General features: G+C 35.5%; 1 protein-coding gene across 5 annotated transcripts in view; it reads left to right on the top strand.

Moving 5' to 3' along the window:
- The first annotated feature begins 3,580 nt into the window (after positions 1-3,580).
- Positions 3,581-22,631, top strand: part of LOC149534273 (uncharacterized) — an 82,100-nt gene continuing 63,049 nt past the window's right edge. For 2 of the 5 annotated variants that reach the window (XM_089803163.1, XM_089803159.1), the window contains exons 1-2: positions 3,588-4,154; positions 4,284-4,415. The gene's annotated coding sequence lies outside the window, so the exon portion shown is untranslated. Of the gene's footprint in view, positions 4,155-4,283; positions 4,416-4,757; positions 4,889-22,631 lie in introns of all 5 variants that reach the window. The other 3 variants (XM_089803161.1, XM_089803160.1, XM_089803162.1) reach the window with 3 other exon arrangements.

The raw sequence follows: 22,631 nt of genomic DNA, 5'->3' as shown, positions 1-22,631 counted from the left end.
AAATATCCTTAGTAGTGCAAATGCCTCGTTTATAGAAACGTAGAGCACTGGCACCTTGAGTCTTGGCAAGAGGAATACCCTGGAAGGCAAACAGGGGAGAAAAATGTTATATTTTCAAAAAGTGAATGTCAAAATGAAAATATAACATCATATTTTTAATTCGTGCTGTTGCACCTAAAATGTCCACTTTTGAGGCACTAAAATGACCATATCTCTTGACTGACAACTTCGATTGACCTCTAGGTTAGACCGAATCGAAGGGAAAAACGAAAGGCATAAGATGAGTGAATTCAAAGGACCAAAAATAAGCAAACACAAACTCAAAAGCAAAGAACGGACTTTGAAGGCTTCAAAAATCAAGCAAAGGCTTGACAAAAAGAAAAACAAAAACGACTTGAAGAAGGCCTTCAGTAAAACAATTTGATATTCGAATTGAAATGGTTCAATCGATCAACATTAAGCAATTGAATATCAAATTCAAGCTTAGAGAGACACGAAACTAGCTTGGAAAAGTTTCGTGCTGTTACCAACATTTTGTGGTGACAAAATGCAGGACAACAATTCCCAGCCCTAAAATATCTTATATCAACTTATAAATCAATAGCAAGCACACACAACATTTATAACAGAAACACATAAAAAATTTCTATGTCTACAAACAAGATTTTAATGCTTCAATTTGTAATGGTGATCCTTAGATGAAATCTAGCTAAGGGGTTTCTTTCCCCATAATTAGTAATCCTGAGATAAATTTCATGCTTGATTTTCTTTAGAAGAATTCAAGGTTAATTCCAACAATGCATGAATACAATTTCACAAGTTCTCTCTTTAAAATGAGCCCTCAACCTCCTTAAATAACTTTTTGGAGAGAAATATTTCATTTAAAAATATAATAATTTTCTCACACAAAAACTTAGTTAAAAGAATAATATTACTTTTCATGAGAAAGAATCGTTAAGTCAAATTGTTCACACTAAATCAAACTCAACTTTTCAAGCACTACATTGCCTTTTTAATATTTCCCTATTAAACTAAGTTGTCTTTTAATGTTTTTTGAAAAGTAGACAACTTAATTGAATTAGTTAAATAATATCTTAATTGATATCCAAGTTGTAAAAAACCCTTAAACTAGTATAGATATCTTAAATAAATCTCTCTAAAGAAATGTTGATAGATATCCACTACAAAATAATTATAATTTAATTTACTACATCTAAAATTATTTATATTTTCTTTATCTCCATGTATTTATTTATTTATACTAATTTAAGCTTTTTATTTTAATTTCTTAGAAAATGGATGATTTATATCTCCAAATATTATAATTTAAACAAATATTTTATGTGGTATTTATTAAATTGTTTTGAAAAGTATATTCTATTTATAATAAGATTTAAACTTTTGACATGTAGATGGTTGTCAAATTTAGCCTAGAAGAATAAAAGCTAACATTAACACACTCACACCATCCCACTCCCCCATTTTGCCATCGTAGAATGCCTGTCAGCATTAATTACATCAAAATTAAGAGACTTTAGGTGATACGAGCCAACTACATGACTTATTAAGATTAAATGATCTCTCCAAAAAAAATGGAGTTTTTATTGGTATCATAACAACTTTTGAAAGTGTTATGACAATCCATAGCATTAACCAAGCTCATAACCAATAACCAGTGTAATAGCTAATCAATCTAGATTATTCTCAAAATTGTGAAGTTCTCCCAACATATATTTTATACTTGTAAACAAAATAAAAACATTTGACCACATACTTGAAAGTAATTATTACTAAAATTAAAGATATTTAAGAATAGTGAAAAAAATTCTAAACTATATAAAATAAGCTTTTCATAAAATTTCAATTAATATTACAACTAATTAATCAATTACGACCATTAATATACTTTTCTCCACTTAACTAAAATAATATGGCCAATAGGGGAAGATACTAGTAGTGGTTATAATTAACTTCACACATTTAACTAAGATACTAAATGATGGTGAAATTTTACAATTTTTTATTGTTGTTTTCATTATGTGACTTAACCGGTTAAAGCTAAAGTTTCAACTCTCCACTAATAACAAAAGAGTCAAATGGTCCAAAAATAGTGTTTACCCATACTTGACCTCCATTGTACCAATAACTATTCATTCAATGATCAATAGTGGTTCACAAAATGTCCCATAGTAATTCACAAATGTCTATTAGTAATTCACATATCTCTAATATATCTCTAATAGTAGTTCATAAATCACTACTAGTGATATACAAATAAGGCAATCATACATTAAAAAGTTAAAAATAAATAAACCACTTACATCCAATTCAATTATGGATATCAACTAAACAAGTGTTACTTAGTGGCTTAGTACTTGCCTTTAATAATATTAGTTAATTCTTTTTTTTGATATGTATGAAATATATTAATGTTTACTTTTATAAAAAAAAATATTTGTAATTAAAATTGAATGGAATAGTACTCAAGGAAGATTTCTAATAAATTATTACCAAAAAAAAAGTATTTTTTAATCTTAATATATTTATTTATAATTAATGATAATGTTTATAATGATTCTAGAAAAGAATGAAAGGTCAAGTTATTTTCTATCTTAAAATCTATATACAATAATTAAAGTCTTAAAATATAATTTTAACTTACTTTGAATAAATAGATAAAAACATGATTTAAAACATAAAACATGTGGGAAAAATTAGGGACAAGAGAAAGGAATTTAAATATTTAATTAAAAATCATCTCATAAACTCATCAATTCTCATATAAGACTCTAACTCATCCATCCAATTAAAAGTTAAAAAATTGATATATATAAATGACATAGTTAAAAAATTGACATATATTTTCAACAAACATAATAGAAAAATATCAAATGAAATAAATTTTAATTAGTAGAATATAATTGATTTAATAGCTGGTTAACGACGGTAATCCAAAAAGCCACTGTTACACCCAATTCAATCATGGATAGCTTTTGTTTGCAGTAAACATCATCCAGATCTCGATAAAGTTCGATTTGATTTTTTACCATTTTATGCTCTGTTCTTATCGTATGATCTTTTATCATTAAACAACATCGTACAAAAATGTAGATTTCAAATCTGATCCGCGATGGACGATGCCAAATTAGCTGCTGAAAATGTGCAGCACTATCAGTACTAAGCCTATCTCAACCAAAGCAGGACCAATTGCCCGCCAAGTTTCACCGTATAAATATCCACTCATTCATAGAGCATTAAAAAAGGGGAAAATACAAATCATAATTGCCCGAACAAGGCATGTAACCCACATTTCCCATTCGTCATTATCTGTAACAACATCCCTCGTTGGGTTATATGCCTCCTGAAATTCCAATAACAGAGCACTTCAGTTAAGATGGCGACATCTGTTAGGGTCTCCATCAACTATAGTCTTGGTGGTCGCTTAGTTGGCTTTTGTATAGTGATGCGTGTCGGCTTAAAGATATTGACATTAATATTTTATCGTTGAATAGGTATTTCTGTTCATAAATTGCTATCCGTTAACTTTTGATTCTACTTTAGTAGCACATTCTAAACAATTAAGGTTTTACTTCGATTAATGTGGATGTGAAGCGAGAAGATAAATATGGATAAGAAACGAGAAGATTAATGATTCGTAAGAAGAGCGGATCCATTGTAAACAATAAACAATATTGTACAAATTGTTTTGTGAATTTACCTCTCTTTCGGTCTCAGAAAGAACCCACAAAGACTCGCGTGCCCCGAACTGGAGAATGAATCCCGACTATTTTTGTCCTTGGGTTCCGTAAACTGCTTGAATGCATGACGCCATTTAACATTGTCATTTCACTTCATTCCATCAATCGGCAATTTCTGCTGTCTTGATGCTACGAGCTTTTGTGTCTGATCATTGAGTTCCACCATTTTTGGTAGGCCAGTGTCTGTTCCGCATACTGGATGCACTACCTAATGTAAAAGATACTGGTTGATGAAAAAAAAACGAAGCATTGTCAAACAGATTTAACTTGTTATCTAAATGTGCATCCTTCAGGAAATTTCAGACATAGATGTCTTAAGTCAATGTGTGTTAAGGCCTCACGCAACAAATACTGGGTCATGACGCTTTGAAGTTGAGTGGGGCAGAAATTTATTCGGTATTGTTCTTTCTCATGTCTTTTTCTGTGATTTCAATGAAGCTGAACTCCGTTTAAAGGGAAGAGACTAGTCGAAACCAGGCTTTAATATCTCGGATGTTGTTAACTGTGATTCTATTGGTTTTGTAGACCAACTAGGTTGGGTGCTTCCTCGGATTGCAGTCCTGATAAGATACTGTTTCTGTGATCTGGGATGATTTTGTGTTGAGTTTGTTGGCTTACACGCGCTGACCCATTCAGAAGAAGAGGTTTCCTTTAAAGGTATTGTACGACATGATTTAAATACCAAACTATCAGTTTTACTGTTGATAACTTGATTGTCAAGCTCCGAACTATGATATCTTTTGAGTCATGAAATCATAAGTTGCGTGGCTTAATAGTTGTGGATATACGTTTTTAATCTAAAATCTAAGTTGGGGCCTCTATGCAGATACTCAAGTTCCTTCTTATTTCCTTACACACTTGCAGCTTTATAGTTGTGGATATGGATCTTTTATCAAAGATAAATTTGGGGTTTTGCCATGGTACTCATTTTCCTTGATATTATCCACATTTACTGGTTCTTAGTTGTTCAAATGTGTACCTACTTTCTCTCTTATTCAGACACTCAGCTTCTTGATTGGGGATATGGGTCCTTAGCTAAAAGCCACACTGCGCTGAGTGGTCTTCAGCAAGTTGTAACCACACATGAACCCGAATGGTTAGCACCAGACAATGACAAGTATGGTACTGAGGTACCCAACTTCCTAGTTGCATATTTTCACACTCGCACTCCTTGATATTTTTTAACACATTCATTCCCACATGCAATTTCCATGTTATTTATTCTCTCACCTACATAAATTTGATAAACTTGCTACAACATTGAGAGAGAAATATTGATGAGAAGGCAACTCAAAGCTTGATATTTTTTACATATGGCTTATTAATGAAAAGACCAAACCAGGGTCTTAGCAAGGTACCTGCTTATTATCGCATCAACGGGATGCAATAGATTTGGTATGATATAGACATACCAAGTATTGTTGTGAATTGAATTCAAATCTTATGGAGATAGGTCTTGATTAAGTAAATAAATCTGAGTCTGAAATTGTTGATCGTGAATCCAACTGGATAAATGCATGGGTTTTCCCTGCATTATATCAAACATTTTTAATTTATTCATCTGCAACATCTGCGTTGGTGGTTCGTTGGAGAGAGGGTTGCTGCAGAGAGTTGCACGGCCTTCACATTTCAGATCAAATATCTCCTAATGCCACTGTTGTGTATATCTTCTCTAGTTGTAACTGTCCATCAGAATTTGAATGTTGTTTATGTTGAGAAACCTTTAATAATTTTTGGTTGGCCTCAGTGTTATTTGTTATTAACTTATTAGTATCGTATAGTAGAACTGTTCTTTAAATTATAAGAGAAAATTCCTTAAGAGCTAGCTAAACCAATTAATCAAACTTACAAGTATGCACACCGTACAAGATTTCATGTTTTTTTTTTTTTTTTGTATTAAATGTAGATATCTAATTGACTATGATTTTGCTTTGGATGGGAGCACTAGATTGTCAACAATCAAAACCTATAGTGGGATAATTGGATGAATGGAAGATATACTAATTCAGGCACAAATGAAGATAACTTCGTACTTGCTCAAACAGAGACTTCTGTTGGCTGCAATATCTTAAGGAAAAACACATATGCATGCTTACTTTTTCCTAAAAAAGAGGCATCTACATCAATAGGAGACAGTTAAGCAAGTAAACATCACATGAGTCTATATAATAAATTGCCAATTTATACACAAAGTTATTACTTAACGGAAAGTAAACATCAAAAGAAAATTTGGCAAAGTTATGAAATTCAAGGAACTTGATTTTAAAATCACAGCCACCACAATACAATAGTTTTACTTGAAACATCAATTAATGTAGCATGAACTTCATATCGACTAACCTTACCAATTATATGCTCAAAGCACTCATGCTCTCAAGAATAACCTTTTAGGGATAAAAAAGTGATTTTATATTCTCCATAAAGTTATGCCCTTTAAGCAACCCTATCCCTATTCCATATTTGCGGTAAAGAGGATATAACAACCACTCTCAAAGCAAATGTAGATAGCTAAAATGTTGACAAACACTCCTCACGTGCCAATTCTGATGGCCAAATACTTGACCTTCAGCCTTAGCGAAAACTTCATTAAGTCTTCCATTTGGGCACCATGATGAACATGCTGATGACTTTGAAAGGCACATTACATGATCATTCCTCAGGGTTTGGATAGAATCTGTAGCACAAACATCTTTTGTCATTGCGCAATAGGATACTAAATACATCAATTATATTCATTTGATGAAAACATCTAATCACCACGACCTCCAAAGACACTTGTAATGCCTATTTTGAAACTGATATAGATGTTGCTTGGAGAAGTAAAAATCCTTGTCATAAAGATTTACACTTTTGACTGGCATATCTGCGACCATAGGTGGAAAATAATCTTATTTGAGCTGCACGGAACACTTTTTAGTGGGCACTCAACAGGACCTATTTGTACTGTTTTTCTCTTTTAAAACTAAAGATAAGTCAAAGGTGCACTGTTATGCCTAAAAATCCCTTCCTTGCTGCTGGAACATTTCTCTTAACTAGCTCCACTCAGTTTGAGTGGAGTTTTCTATAGCAATTTCTAACCGAAAGTGTGCTGCCTTATGTTTTTATTATTTAACTCCCTTCATGCTAGATGCTAGTCACCAACTGGTTTGCTATATTATAGTAGCCTTGTGAGAACATTTCCATGTCAGTCCAACCAAGAAGTGCATCTATTTTGGACTTCTCACAAACTGCTGACAAGTTTTCTGTAATGTGCCCATTTTTGGACCAACACCACTAGAGCACCAAGACACCTTGTGAGCAAGGAGTGGCAATCCTTGATGTCTAATAGTAGATTGGAAATAATAGATTAATATTTCAGGATAGAAGAATAATGGAGGAAACTGTAAAGTATTATAAATAAGATGGTTTCCTAAGTCATTTACCAAGACTAACCCAGTTTAACATAAGAATATAATGAGAGTTATTATTTAATTTGGGTGTCAACATCAATATCCAGAGCAACTATGAGGGTAGTACGGTTGGAGATGAATTACCCGATAGATCAATAAGATTACCTACATGTTATGAGAACTGCAATCAGCATATCGAGTATCATTAAGTCAGCAACAAGTCTCAGATGATGAAGAACAGGGAATCGACAAAAGAGATCACTTGGTTAAGGATAATGATCAAACATTAGTGAAAAGCAAATCATAATGACAAACATCACATAGACCATCATTTATATCAGATAACCATAACTAGTATATCAATGCAACTTATCGGATAGATATCGGCTGTGGAAGAATGGCATATATGGTATACATGATCCTGGCTATAGAAGAATGATGTCAGGGATGATAAAATTTCCATAGGAAGATCAGTGACATTTGGTTTATTCAATCAAGATCACAAGAGATTAAAAAGCGACAGAGGGAATGATAATAAGGTCTATTGCTTACAAGGAAGAGTATCATCATCGAGATAAGAGGCATGGTGAAATTGAGTGACTAGCAACACTAATTATGATTTGAGAATCGGTAGTCATCTGTTATAAGATTGATCAGCTGAAGACCTACAATCATAAGTAAATCAATTATCAAATAATTGATTGAGTAAGAATTCACTTATTAATTCATAAGACCAATTAAGTCTTAATTAAAACTATTAAGTGAAGATGCATGATACAGACAAATGCTGTGGTTAAGACTGAAATGGGGTGGATGAAATGATGCAATTAGTCTTTACAATGAAGAAGTGCAAATTGCTCATGAACGTGACTTTTTGCTCTCAAAACAACACAAATCTTTGATCTTGAGAGATATTTAAGAAGGATCAAATCCAATCGTCAAGTTGAATACCTCTTATATTTAATCCAGCTGGATTTGCTCATGTCAAGCCATTTCCTTCTCAGCATTAATCAATTGCAAGCACATATCATATTAGATACGACACCTTGTGGTTGTGGGAAAGAAAGTATATCAGACACTGCATCCTAATTGTTGCAAGATTCTTAGTCATTATCTGAGACAGCAACTATATCTCTATTAAGCGATATTGATATCAGACATTGCAAGTATTGAAGGATGATCTCTGAGACAGCAATATTGTTGTTGTAAGTGATATATCAGTCATCATTGCATATAGTTAAAAGATCAGAACAAAAAATAACAACTGGATCTCCATAGGCGATATTGTCTTACCAGTCATTGCATACAATCAAGGAATCATTAGAAACAATAATCTGATCATCATAAGCAATTATAGTCTAAGTTCATAATCACATTCTGCATTGATACATCAGACAACACTAATATTCTTGTCTTTAGAAATAAAGATCAGTTTGCGTAATCCTTATTATTATATCAGATATAGCAGTGATCAATATTTATATGTTATGTTGGAATAATAATATCATTTTTCATACTATCGATTGCATCATTTTCACATTCATAGGTAGTAATTCCTAGAAGTAATTAAGGACTTGAAGGAAGAAAGTCTCTAGTGATTTGGATTGCAAGGTAATTGTTCATATTTCCTGACTTAGCCTAAAAGGGGCCATTACATTTTCCTTTTGGCATTGTCACCTTAAAACGGCAGGAATTCTCACTTGAACCTCTCTTAATTCAACATATACTGATCGCTAATCATGTTGCCACTGTTTGGCAAGATCCTTGGACTGGCGGTACACCTAATTTTAGTTTTTTCACATAATTTTAATAGGGCGTGAATCACTTATAGATTTGCCATTTTATGTCTTGTTTTTCTCCACTCACTGCAACCTCTTGAACAGAGCTTAAGCTTGTCTTTGCCAGCATGAAGTGACTTTAAGGCAAAGTTTAAATATGCATTTGCTACTACTTAAGGCAATGTCATGTTTCTGTAATGGCTCTGACACCTATAATTGGCTTATTCCCCTCACTGACTTGCTATCTTTTAACTTAGGCATGGTTTTACGACTAATTTGTCACTTCGTAACTACACTTCCTACAATTATTGCCAAGGCTATCTGCACCATGCATGGTCATTCAAACACTTGCTGCTTTTCTCTTCTCTTGCCATATCAGCTGATTTTTTTCTCCTTTTAAATCATTATTTCCTTCTTTCGACTGCTGGGATCACCATTAGTCATAAACCTTTTCATCTTGCACTAAATCCGTTTGATGTCGGGCAATCTACTTGAATGGTTAGTTAAAAACTGGATCATGACCAGACTACTTTGCAACTTGATGAGGGAAAGAACTCAACAAAGATAATCTGATTAATGACAACAAATCACGCAAAAGAAATACAAGAACCAGGTTTCACACGAGTACAAACTTTATGCTTTTGGGTGTGACCCAAGTTACTATTGCCTTGTCCCTATAGGGCAGTCCATAACTCTGTTGAACATGTACAGAGGTTGCAGGGTTCTTTCTGAAGCCATCCCATAAAAACCGAACTTGTGAATGTGTTAATAGAGTTAATGTATAGGATAAAAAGCACACGGAACAATCTTGTAAACAATAGAGGCATGTTATTCCTATGAAGTAAAAATTAATAATAATCACTGATTGATTGATTGAGTGGTGGATGATGAAGATGATCTTATCAACAATAAGAAGAATGCATATCGCAAGGATGGTATTCTTAATGATAAGAACAACATGAGGATCAGGAACAATATATTCCTATGATGATAACTGGAGTAAAGTGGATCAATAGAGTATTAGTTAATTTTGATCAAAATTGATGAGTGCCTTTGGATAATATGTTGGATGATATGATGGGACTTCATGGATTAGGTTTGATTGCATTTGGATGGATGGCTTCGGGATGTTTGGATTGGAGGGATGGGGGGAGGATAAATGTATCGAATAGGATGAGTTTGCATGGAGAACTAGGGAGAAAGGAATATGGTGGACAAGATGGTTGGGATAGTGGAATGTATGGGAACCAATGACAAGGGAGAACCAAGGCTTAGTACAAGGATGGAAGAATGGAGGGATTGCTTACATAGGAGATAGGGGGGTTGAGTGGATGGATGAGGAGGGTGAGAATTGGAGTTAAATGGTGATAATAGATAGGAGGAAATTTGAGATGGAGGATAAGAGCATATTGGATTATTCTAGGGAGGATATGAGGATGGAGGACTAGAATGAAGGGTTAGGAGGATGTAGCTCTGAGGGCTATACTATAGGGGAATAAGATGCCCAATGCTAGTTTTAAATTAGTTGCAAAGTGAAGATGGTAAATAATTCATGGGATGGATAGATGATGTGAAAGGGGGGTGTGCAATGTTTGTGTTGTCCAAAGCATGCATGGATATTTTACGGTTTACCAATAGTCCTCATCAAGATCAAAAGGTGCAATGGGAGGATGATTTAGATTGCATGGCATAATAGGGTGGATGTAGATGGGAGGAAGGAGATGCGGTGCAGGATATGGGATGAGGGAGATGGGATGGAGTGGATGGAATTTTCCCCCGGGTGTGGAGTGCTTGAGGATGTTTTCACCATGGTACTTTCCAAAGGCAACAAAAGAAGTGGTTTTCTTCATTGGACAGGTTGTTTGTCTTTACTTTTGTGATTTCTCTTTTCATGTACTTTTATTTTTTGGATTTTATGGATGGAGAAGGATGAGGATAAGGATGTGGATAAGTGAGGTTGAAAGATAGGTGATGGCGAGATGAAGGATTCAAACATCTATTTCTATGGATGGTATACCTTGAAGAGTTGTTGTTATAGACCATGGCAATAGGAGGTATGCTTGTAGTGCTAATAGAATGATGGAAAAGAGGATGACATGGGTGGGAAGATGGGAGGAACAAAGGTGTTATGCAAAAGATTGGAGTAAAGGATTTTGTGGAGAGTGGATGTTGGATAAAGGGTTGGGCATTGAAGGACTTTGGGATGATACAATAAGATAATTTTATTACAAAATATGAGTAGATGTGAGTGTTTTCAAGACCAACATTGTTACACACCTAAAGAGGTGATGAATGTAATAACCCTCCTCAAATCTGCTCTCAAAGATGCTGATTGAAGGCTCAGAGAATTTTGTCAAACAATTCACATGCAAGAGACATATGACTGATATACTATTTCAGCTTGCTTTAAATGACTTTTTTCCACTTTGCATCAATGAGAATCTAGTGATAGAGGATTACAATGAACTACACAATGACCTAACATGAGTGTGCTCCTAATTTTGATAATATTCAGTGCATATATTATGATCTAAGCATGAGAAAAGAACACCTACAGCCAATTGGCATTTTTGCAAACAGTTGGTATGCAAACTATCTAGCTGATAAATAATGAGATTGAATTGCTTAAATGACACCAGCAACTATTATCTTTTTTATTGCAATCAAATTTCTAATACAATGCTTATGAAATATGGCCAAGACTTTAGCATTTACATGGATTACCAAAATGACAATGCTGGTATAATGCACACTTACAGCTGAAACTTATAATACCCTAAAAAAAACAATACTAACAAGGGAACCTGGTTGTAGATGGCTGTAATAATTTTCCTTCAATGCTGCCCCTTCTGCTTTACTTTTTCGAATTGCTTTTTCGGTTCCGCTTTTTCCGCTTGCTTTTTCGATTTCGCTTTTTCCCCCTGCTTTTTCAGTTCCGCTTTTTCCGCTTGCTTTTTCGATTCCGCTTTTTCCGTTTGCTTTTTCGGTTCCACTTTTTCGGACGGCTTTTTCGTTTTTGCTTTTTCGGATTGCTACCCTGTTGAATCTCAAGACCATATCTTTTAATGGCGTCAAGATTTTCAACTTGAAGGAATTTTGTCCTTCAAACTATTGAGACATAACATCCAGAAAATTCTCCAATTTCTTTGATATTTCCAACCATGCCTAAAAGAAGCTCTTCCATTTCTTTTATAGTGTTCTCACAAGGGCTCAATCCTTCGTTTTCTCAATGTGGGATAAAACATCACTCCCTTTTATGTAACTTATGTCTCCAATGTGTTATAAATAAAGGGGACTCTTTTAATTTAAATATTTCCCACAAACTATAGTCTATGCATTAATAAAGTTAAATATTTAAATTTAACTTTATAAATAGCTTTATCAATGCAAAACAAATCTTATCAATTATAAACAAGTCTTCTTGCCGATTTTAAACAATTACCATCGACATACCGTTGCCACTGGATGTCCACCCATGCCCAAGATGACTTACTATAAATAGTAAGTATGCCCAAAGTTGCCTCAAAACCCCTCAGAAAGAGCTGCAACTGAAACTATCTAGGCCAAATGGCCTCTAAGCCCCTTTAATGTCCTGGTTAGCCTACGGGACTGTGGGGAAATAGGCTAACGACAACATTATGCTATGAATGCTAAAAAGGGGACATTACAGTCCGCCCTTCCCAAAATTGTTTGTCCCCAAGCAATGGTCGAACAACAACCCAATCAATCCACCTGGATCCCAAATGTAGTCATGAACTATACTGCTGTCAGTCAATATAGGCTCATGCAACAACCTCTGAAAATTAACCAAGAGGAATCCATAATCAAATTGACAATTACAGCTCAACCAAACTCCAAAATCACAATTGCCACAGTCAGAAACCCACAAGACACAAACTCTTAGAACATCAAAACCCAAGTAAAGTGGACAAATCAAGCTGCCAACACAGTAAATACCATCAACGCATCCCACTGGCCTATACAGAATGTATAATCCAACTCTGCAACAATGGTGAACACTCCCGAATGAAACTACACCAAGTATGGAGAATCCACACGCTGCACAACTCCTGCAGTCAACACAACTCTGCAGATCACCGGCCACTGTCTCATAACCATAACTCCCATGCACCGTTGATGGTGAAAAGACATTACAAGATAAACAGCAAGAAATGGAACCCAAACCAAATTTGCCTGCCATCAACTCCTCAACACAAGGATCAAATGCTAACTGATGCACATACCCTACAGTATAATGCTGATAAAAAGAACCAACCTCAGTCAACAGCTCACCATGAACAAGTGATACAACCCACTGTGACTGATCACTAGTTAAGTCAGGAGATGCCATAGCCAAAGGCGTAGAATCAATAACAACAATCGCTGAAGCATCACTCCCAAACTCCTGCTCTAAGTCATGTATTATCAAACTGTCAACTGCAGAACCTATCGCCATGTCATGCCCATCACAACTCTCATCCCGAGGCGTCAAACCGTCCCATAACTGATGACAAGCACTAGGAACCAAAGTACATCTCTGTATCATCATCTCATCAACATGGTCATCAAAGGTAAATTGATGAGTATACCTCACAGTGTAATGCCGATAGAATGCGCCAATCTTAGTCAGTGGCTCAGATTGCAATCGATCATTAACCATGTTGGAACAGACTACTACCTCCGAAGACATCACCATGGGAGTAGTATTACTAGCACGAACCATGCCAACTGCCGGCTCACCAATATCACACATGATCTTTGATACAACATCTCTAGTCTCCATGCCATCAGTACTAGAGGCCACCACCATGTCAGGCATACCACAACAATTTGCTGCAGCACCCAACTCAACTGATCTTGACTCTAGTGGGAACGAACCCGATATGCCAATGTTAGTATCAAGGATGGATGCATTCCCATCTCCACTGTCTTTGATAATCTCGACCATGGACATCCTCGGATCACCAGACACCATAGCTTGTGACTGTACAGAATCTGGTAAAGACTGCAGTCGCTCTAACTCCACGGTCACCTTAGCCAAATGAAATTGTGACTCCTCGAAAGCCAACTGTGTACTCTCAAGAATTTCAGAAGTCACCTCGAGCTGCTGAGTAAGCTCACTCACCTCATTTTCCTTGGCCAATAATGCTTCGTATGCTGTACTCCCCGACTCCATAAGATAATCTCTGTCGGCTACCAACTGCATATAATTCTGTCTCAGAATCCGAATAGCCTCCCATAAAGAGTGGATCTCTGTCAAGGAAAGATAATTGCCTCCTTGCTCATCACTAGTAGGAGAACCCCATCCATAAATTGCTAACAACTGGCGAGCAACATCAAAATGTTCGCACGCAATAGCAATGTCTCGCTTGCCAACTCTCAGCTGACTAGACACATGATTGTGCCGATTGGTTGAACTCCTATACTCTATCCCTGGTACACTGTCCAAAGGAGTAACCTTAGAATAGCTATCATCTGTAATACTTAGATCCTGGGACTCTCCTGTAAACTCTGTCATATCTGATAAATATCAACATGTGACCTGACTGTAAAAGAAAACTGAGTCCCTGCTATATGCGCTAACTCCCGAACTAAGCTCACCTCAAGACAAAGCTCGTCCACATGTCTCTCAGAATCCTGGAGAGCCAACTGAATACACACCAAGGAATTCCGAGTATCCTCCAGCTCATGAGAAAGCTGGTCAACCTCCTCCTCCTCCTCCTTCTTCAATGCATCTAAATTAGATCCCTGCAAGATTAAGGAGATGATCGCGATCTGAAAGTAGGTGTGTGTAACTTACCTTCATTGCCTCCATGCCTTCCTTGATCTGTTGTAAGTTGTCACAAGAAGAACCTGTTGTGACTCCTTTCTGTCTCTCCTGTAGTTGAATCATCCAAATGTGATTCTCAATCAGTCCATGTATCCTGTCATGATGAGATAAAGCCGTGACAATATCCTTGTCCTCTGTCTTCAACTGGCTTGCCAAACCAAGTGAAGAGCTATTAGCCTCTATCTCATGTGAAGAAGCATCCAACTGTGCTTGATACTCATTTTCTACAAAGTCCTGAATGCTCACTTTCTGATCAACTGTACTATCCTCAAACATGACAGTATCCTCAACTGCTGTAACTTCATCTAGCCCAATTGTACTAGAATCACTATTTGTGTCAATCACGCAATCCAGTGTGCCTATGATATCACCTTCTGATGCAACTGGCTCAACCTGCACAACATCTGAAACCCCTTCTGCCTGTGAAGATGATGCAGATAAACCATTACCTGAAGATGTGCTAATGTCTCCCTGTATTGAATCAGCATGTCTGTTAAACTCCTCATACAAGTTTCTGCCTGTCATAGGGAAGGTACAATCCTTAGGCCTATCAAAACATTCAATCAGTCTCTCCGTAAACTCCACATATGAGGTAATGTGTGCATGACCCATAGTGACCATACCATGATGCCACCACTCGTGTGCTAACCCATCTAGGTGAATTGCTGCATACTTAATAGCTTCTTCCTCAGGCATAGGGTTCATTTGAAAGTATGTGTCAAGCTTTTGAACCCAAGCTCTTGCTATAGACTTCCCCGAGCCATCATAATATGGTAACTGAAGTTTCCCTACTTTCTTTTGTAGCTCATAGCTTTGGTTCTTGTCATGTCCACGTGGCATATGCTTCATCCGCACATCTATATACTCCCTAAAGGTGATTGCAGCAATAAAATCTGGACCTCCGGCTTCCCAATCTCTCCTCAGCTGGTCCTGTATATCAGTGATCTGGGGCTCTAGTACGGGCTGCTTTGGAGCTCTAGGAGGAAATATGGGAATCATGGGCCGCAAACTCTGGCCTAGTTTGCTGGGGTGCATGACCGAAATTGTTCCCAACTTGTTCGCCTCCATTATGTGCCCCATCCTGATTATTACCATTCTGATTATTTCCTCCACCCACATTAGCATTCAACCCCATTTGACAAGCCATCATTTGCATCATAAGCTCAAATCTCTGACTCTATTCCTGTGCTCTTTGCTCTGCTGATTGCTGTCCCTGTGCTAAGGTGTCTAATAATTGTAAGAATCTTTCCTTTCCCTAATCTGGATCGGCATTCATTTTGTCAAACATTTTTCTCTCTATCTGGCTATTCCAAATTCCTTATAAGACCTCCACAGAATGGCAGGACTTATAGCTCTGATACCACTGTAATAACCCCAATAGGTTATAACTTCTTCAAACACCAAAAATCTTTATACTTCAGTTGTTTGACATTTCGTCAAACACTTTGCAAGTAAGCTCTGATACCACTGTAATAACCCTCCTCGAATTTGCTCTCAAAGATGCTGATTGAAGGCTCAAAGAATTTTGTCAAACAATTCACATGCAAGAGACATATGACTGATATAGTATTTCAGCTTGCTTTAAATGACTTTTTTCCAATTTGCATCAATGAGAATCTAGTGATAGAAGATTACAATGAACTACACAATGACCTAACATGAGTGCGCTCCTAATTTTGACAATATTCAGTGCATATATTATGATCTAAGCATGAGAAAAGAACACCTACAGCCAACTGGCATTTTTGCAAACAGTTGGTATGCAAACTATCTAGCTGATAAATAATGAGATTGAATTGCTTAAATGACACCAGCAACTATTATCTTTTTGATTGCAATCAAATTTCTAATACAATGCTCATGAAATATGGCCAAGACTTTGGCATTTACATGGATTACCAAAATGATAATGCTGGTATAATGCACACTTACAACTGAAACTTATAATACCCTAAAAAAAACAATACTAACAAGGGAACCTGGTTGTAGATGGCTGTAATAATTTTCCTTCAATGCTGCCCCTTCTGCTTTACTTTTTCGAACTGCTTTTTCGGCCTGCTTTTTCGGTTCCGCTTTTTCCGCTTGCTTTTTCGATTCCGCTTTTTCCCCCTGCTTTTTCAGTTCCGCTTTTTCCGCTTGCTTTTTTGATTCCACTTTTTCCGCCTGCTTTTTCGGTTCCGCTTTTTCGTTTTTGCTTTTTTGGATTGCTACCCTGTTGAATCTCAAGACCATATCTTTCAATGGCGTCAAGATTTTCAGCTTGAAGGGATTTCGTCCTTCAAACTATTGAGACATAACCTTCAGAAAATTCTCCAATTTCTTTGATATTTCCAACCATGCTTAAAAGAAGCTCTTCCATTTCTTTTATAGTGTTCTCACAAGGGCTCAATCCTTCGTTTTCTCAATGTGGGATAAAACATCACTCCCTTTTATGTAACTTATGTCTCCAATGTGTTATAAAATAAAGGGGATTCTTTTAATTTAAATATTTTTCACAAACTATAGTCTATGCATTAATAAAGTTAAATATTTAAATTTAACTTTATAAAATAGCTTTATCAATGCAAAGCAAATCTTATCAATGATAAACAAGTCTTCTTGCTGATTTTAAACAATTACTATCGACATACCGTTGCCACTAGATGTCCACCCATGCCCAAGATGACTTACTATAAATAGTAAGTATGCCCAAAGTTGCCTCAAAACCCCTCAGAAAGAGCTGCAACTGAAACTATCTAGGCCAAATGGCCTCTAAGCCCCTTTAATGTCCTGGTTAGCCTACGGGACTATGGGGAAATAGGCTAACGACAACATCATGCTATGAATGCTAAAAAGGGGACATTACAATGAATTCATGGAGTAAAATTGTATTTTGATTTTTGAGATTTAGATGGAGGCATGGAGTTGGATTTTGGGTGATTAAGGAAGCCAAAGTGTGCAAACGCTTCCAAATGCTAAATCTAATAGGAGAGATGCTGAAATTTATGACAAATCCTAGAGCTATTACAAACTATATAAACATATATAGAAAATAGATTAACCAAATAAATACATAACACTAGATATGCATGGGAAAACCCTTTCAGGAAAAAATCCACCACTCAAAAACCAAACCCAGTTGTATTCTCAGCAACAAAACAACTGCAATACAATCTCTAGAGCCAAAGCTCTCTAAGAGTAATCAGTTGTGATACCCAGAATAATTCCACAGCATAACAACACTCTCTAGAACATTTCTCTCTCTTTGTCACACTTCTCTTCAGCAGCATATTGTATTTATATAGTTTTCATGCAAAAGGAAATAGTTTCTAAAGCGTCTACAATCAATGTATTTACAATTTATTTTAGAAACATCCTTTGTGCACAACTCTTGCATAAAAAACAAATCGATAGAAAATGCCAAAAAGATAAACTTTCTGTTTTTTAACTCCAAGTCTATCCTTGTGGAAGATTTGGTTTCATTTAGCATCTTTCAAAAAATGCATAAATAAAAAAACAATAAAACATGCTAAGGTTGAGTGACCTTATCCCAACAAAGGGCTCAAAATGGATTGCAAAGATGATGGAAGGCTTAAGATAGTGGATTTTAGGACATAAGCTCTTAAAATAGATTTGAAAGATGGAAGCTACTTAGATTGTGGAATTGAGGTCTTAGGAGTGGAGGAAACCTCTTGAGTAGCATATTTGGGTAGTATTTTGGGATGCATTACTTCTTTTGTTTTCTTTGGGATTTAGATGGTTTTTGTTTTTGTTGTTTGCTTCATGTGCCTTTGTAGCCTCTTTGATTTATTTTTCTTTTGGTTCAGATTTTTTTTCTTGTTTTAGCATGTCATTGTGAGGGGACATGGTGATCGTTGGATGTGTGTGGATTATTCGGCTTTAGTCTTTTTTACTCATACATTCAAATTGCTTCCAACAGAAATGTTATGGCTGCATGAAGATGAATGATGTGAATATCTTGTGGATGGGGTGATGAGAGTGAAAATGTTGGAAGAGGTTCAAAGATGTGTGCCTTTGCTGACCTTGATGGGCAATTGCATAGTATATTTTCTTTTAAATATTTTTCTTCTTTATCTATCACCATGGTATTATTAAACTGCAACACACGTAGTGGTATTGTACTCATTGATTTTCAATACTTATGTTTGACTTCATCATGGTTTGTGTGATCCACATGGTACACCTGAGAGAACAAATAATTCCCTTCCATTCTGACATGATGTTGCTAGAGGTAGTCTTGGACTCAAAGGTGCTATTACTATAACAATCAATGTATGTAGATTGCACCTAACCCTCATCAATCCATTGGAGGTTGATTTCAATATTTGTTTTGAGCTTATACAAGTCGTATTTTGTAGCGTCGGCTACATTGCTAGACCAGAATCCTCCTAAGTGATGAGTCAATAAATATCTAAACATTATCAACAACATATGGTTGCTGCCATCTCATATGTGCAAGGGTCATAGTTGTAATATTTCCATTGAGCATCGATTGTGTAGTAAGAATTCTTAGTTGATTCTTGAAATATTATCATTTTGTATTTTGTTATTGTTTAGAAGGAAAATGGAAGAGATGGATTTGTTAATATAAACGAGATAAGATGGGTTCATTAGTTAAACATCTTCACCCTAAGCCATTCAATACAGAGAACTAGGAGCCTCCAAACATAACTCTTATAATTTGAGTTAGATTAGCAAAATCCAAACAGGCTGGAAGGATGCCAATACTAAACCAAATTATATTAAGGAAGTATGCAAACAAGTCTTCTTTTATGCAATGTTTATTAACCTTAGATTTGAAATGTGATTAAAGTGAATTGATTATCTTGCCTAAGATTGAATGGTTCAAATGCAAGAAACACATCTACAACCCTAATAAAGGAAGAAAACAGATCTAAGATACAAGGGGAAGAGAGAGAAACTGACACACCTCAAAGAGTAGAACAAAACACCTTTTTGCTTAGAAAACTGCTGACTGGAGACTGCGACACTAAAATTGACTGCAGATCTAGAATCAAGACAGAAAACCCAAACAACCTTAAAAAGTGCAGGTTGTTAGAATTCCAGTCTCATTCGGATTGAAGTTTCAGATTATTACTACAGTTATAATCTATTACTGCAGTCACCCAATACAATACATCACCATTAATCACATATTCTGATCTGAACATTAAACATTACAGGTTGACTGTCATAACTATAGATATACAATCATTCGAGAATGAGATAAAAGTGCAGTGATCTTTCTCTATAAAGATCCAATTTCCTTTAACATGGTATTAGAGCCTCATTAGAGGAAAATAATTGGAAACAAATCGATATAAGATTTTATCATATCAGTCAGAATAAAATAAAGCTAAGATGGTGAATGGGATCAAGGTTGAAGATAGATTAAAAGGGGCTGGAAACTTCTCTTCATGGAAAATACGGATTACAGACTTACTTGAAGAACTTGAGTTAGAGTCCTTCATAGAAAAAAGATCTGAAGATGCCTGAAGAAGAACCTGAAAGGACATCTTGGAACAAATGAAATGGAAAAGCCAAGAAAATCATAATTGATGCTGTTAGAGATCATATTCTCCCTTCAATAGCAAGATTGGAAACAACTTAAGAAGTATTTAAAACTATAAAAGATATATTTAAAATAAACAATGCAAGCAGAATACTTACATTAAAGCAACAACTCATGAACATAAAAATAAACAAAGGAGAGGCGATAATGACTTATTTCTTAAGAATTTCTGAAATAAAGGATCAACTTGCCACAATTGGAAACACTGTAGATGACTCAGAACTTTCACTAATTGCCCCAAGAGAACTATCGATATCATGGGAATCCTTCATTCAATGTGTAAGTCGCCCTTCTCTTCCAAAATTTGATCAACTAAAGAATGAATGTACTCAAGAGGAGCCACGGCTAATATCAAGAGGAATATGCACAAACAAGGAAGAAGAGATATAAGCACTACATACAAACTCTAGAAACAAAGGAAAGAAGAGGAAGTTCAAACCAAAAAGAGGAAATAACTCTCAAAATCACAAGGAAAGAGATCTATCCAAAGTACGGTGCTATTGATGTGATAAGTTTAGTCACATTCAAAGATTTTGTCCAGGAAGGATGGAAAATCAAGCTACCCTAGCTGAGTCTCATGAAGTGAAAAATCCTCTATTCTACTTAGCCTTGTCAAGTGAATTAAATACAAGTAATAATACTTGGATAATAGATAGTGGAGCTTCAAGACATATAATTGGGTTTTGAAATTAGTTTGAAACATTCAGAGAGTATTGCACAGAAGAAGTCATGAGTGGAGATAATTCTACTTATCCAGTAGAAGGAATTGGGACTTGCTCCTTACAAATAAAAATGGGAGAAACTCTTCAATTAAAAGATGTGCTATTTGTACCAAGGATAAAAACAAACCTAATCTCCATTTTAGGTCTAGCCAATCAAGGATATCATGTCACCTTCAATGAGGATAAAGTGTTACTATAGCCTAAAAACTCTAACAAAAAACACAATTAGTATAGGATCAAGAGATGGAAGCCTATACAAATTAAGCATTAAGGCAAAACAACAAGCACCAAATCATGAAGTCCATAAATCAAATGAACTTTGGCATAGAAGATTAGGGCACCTTGGCTTTAGTGCCCTTCCTACCATAGGGAAAATCACTACAGGCATACCTAATCTCAAATTTGATCACATTAGTATTTGTAAAGGGTGTGCCGTGGGATAAATTAAAAAGGGATATTTTCCTTTAAGTAAACACAAGTCTAGAATTGTACTAGAACTTGTTAACACCGATTTGTGTGGACCCATGTCAACACCTTCACTAGGGGGATTGTTATAGTATGTGACTTTCATTGATGATTACTCTAGAAAAACATGGATATACTTTCTTAAACTTAAAGAATATAATGAAGTTTTACAAAAATTCAAAGGATTTAAAGCCGTAGTGGAAAATCACATTGGAAAGAAAATAAAAACATTAAGGTCAAATAATGGAGGTGAGTACACATCTGACATCTTCAAAGAATTTTATATTTTTGGTGGGATTAAGAGGGAGACTACAGTACCTTATAATCCTCAACAAAATGGGGTTGTAGAAAGAAAAAATGGAACTATCATAGAAGCAACAAAAGCTATGATTCATGATCAAAATCTTCGTATGTCTTTTTGGGCTAAAACAACAAGTACAACAATATACATTCAAAATAGAAGCCCTCATGTAACATTAGAAAATGTAACTCCCGAAGAAGCCTTCACAAGGAAAAAACTAGATCCTAGTCATCTGAGAATTTTCAGTTGCCTAGTCTACATTCACATTTCAAAAGAGAAAAGGTCTAAATTAGAACCTTTTAGAAGGAAAGGCATATTCATTGGCTACAGCGAAACAACTAAAGGATACAGAGTATATATTCTAGGACACAAGTCTTTTGAAATCAGTAGGGATATTAAGTTTGATGAAGATATCGTTTTCAAAACATCTGTAAACAAAGAAGATGAGGTAATTGAGAATCAGAGGAAGTTCATCATAGAAGATGATCATAATACTGAAAATTAGAGGGAGAACACTATAGAAGATAATTCAACTGGAAATCTAAGAGAGTTTTTCCAAAGAGCGAGACACATCTGCATCTAATATTGAGAATGATGAAGTTTTAAATCACAAGAAAAGACCACTATGGGCCAGAAAAATGATTGAAGAGAACAATGTAGAACCAGATGAGATTTCTAGAGAAAATAAGAAAACAAGAAATAAAAAATGCTATGTTGCCTTAATAATAGAACTCACAAAAACAAAACCTACTAGTGTTGAGGAGGCTTTAAAATGTCAAGCATGGAAAGATGCAATGGTAGAGGAATATCAATCCA

The sequence above is a fragment of the Cupressus sempervirens genome, chromosome 10, assembly GCF_028749045.1.
Source record: "Cupressus sempervirens isolate cs-2001-9-10 chromosome 10, ASM2874904v1, whole genome shotgun sequence".
In the NCBI taxonomy this organism is placed as follows: Eukaryota; Viridiplantae; Streptophyta; class Pinopsida; order Cupressales; family Cupressaceae; genus Cupressus; species Cupressus sempervirens.
This window is presented reverse-complemented; position numbering and strand designations above follow the sequence as displayed.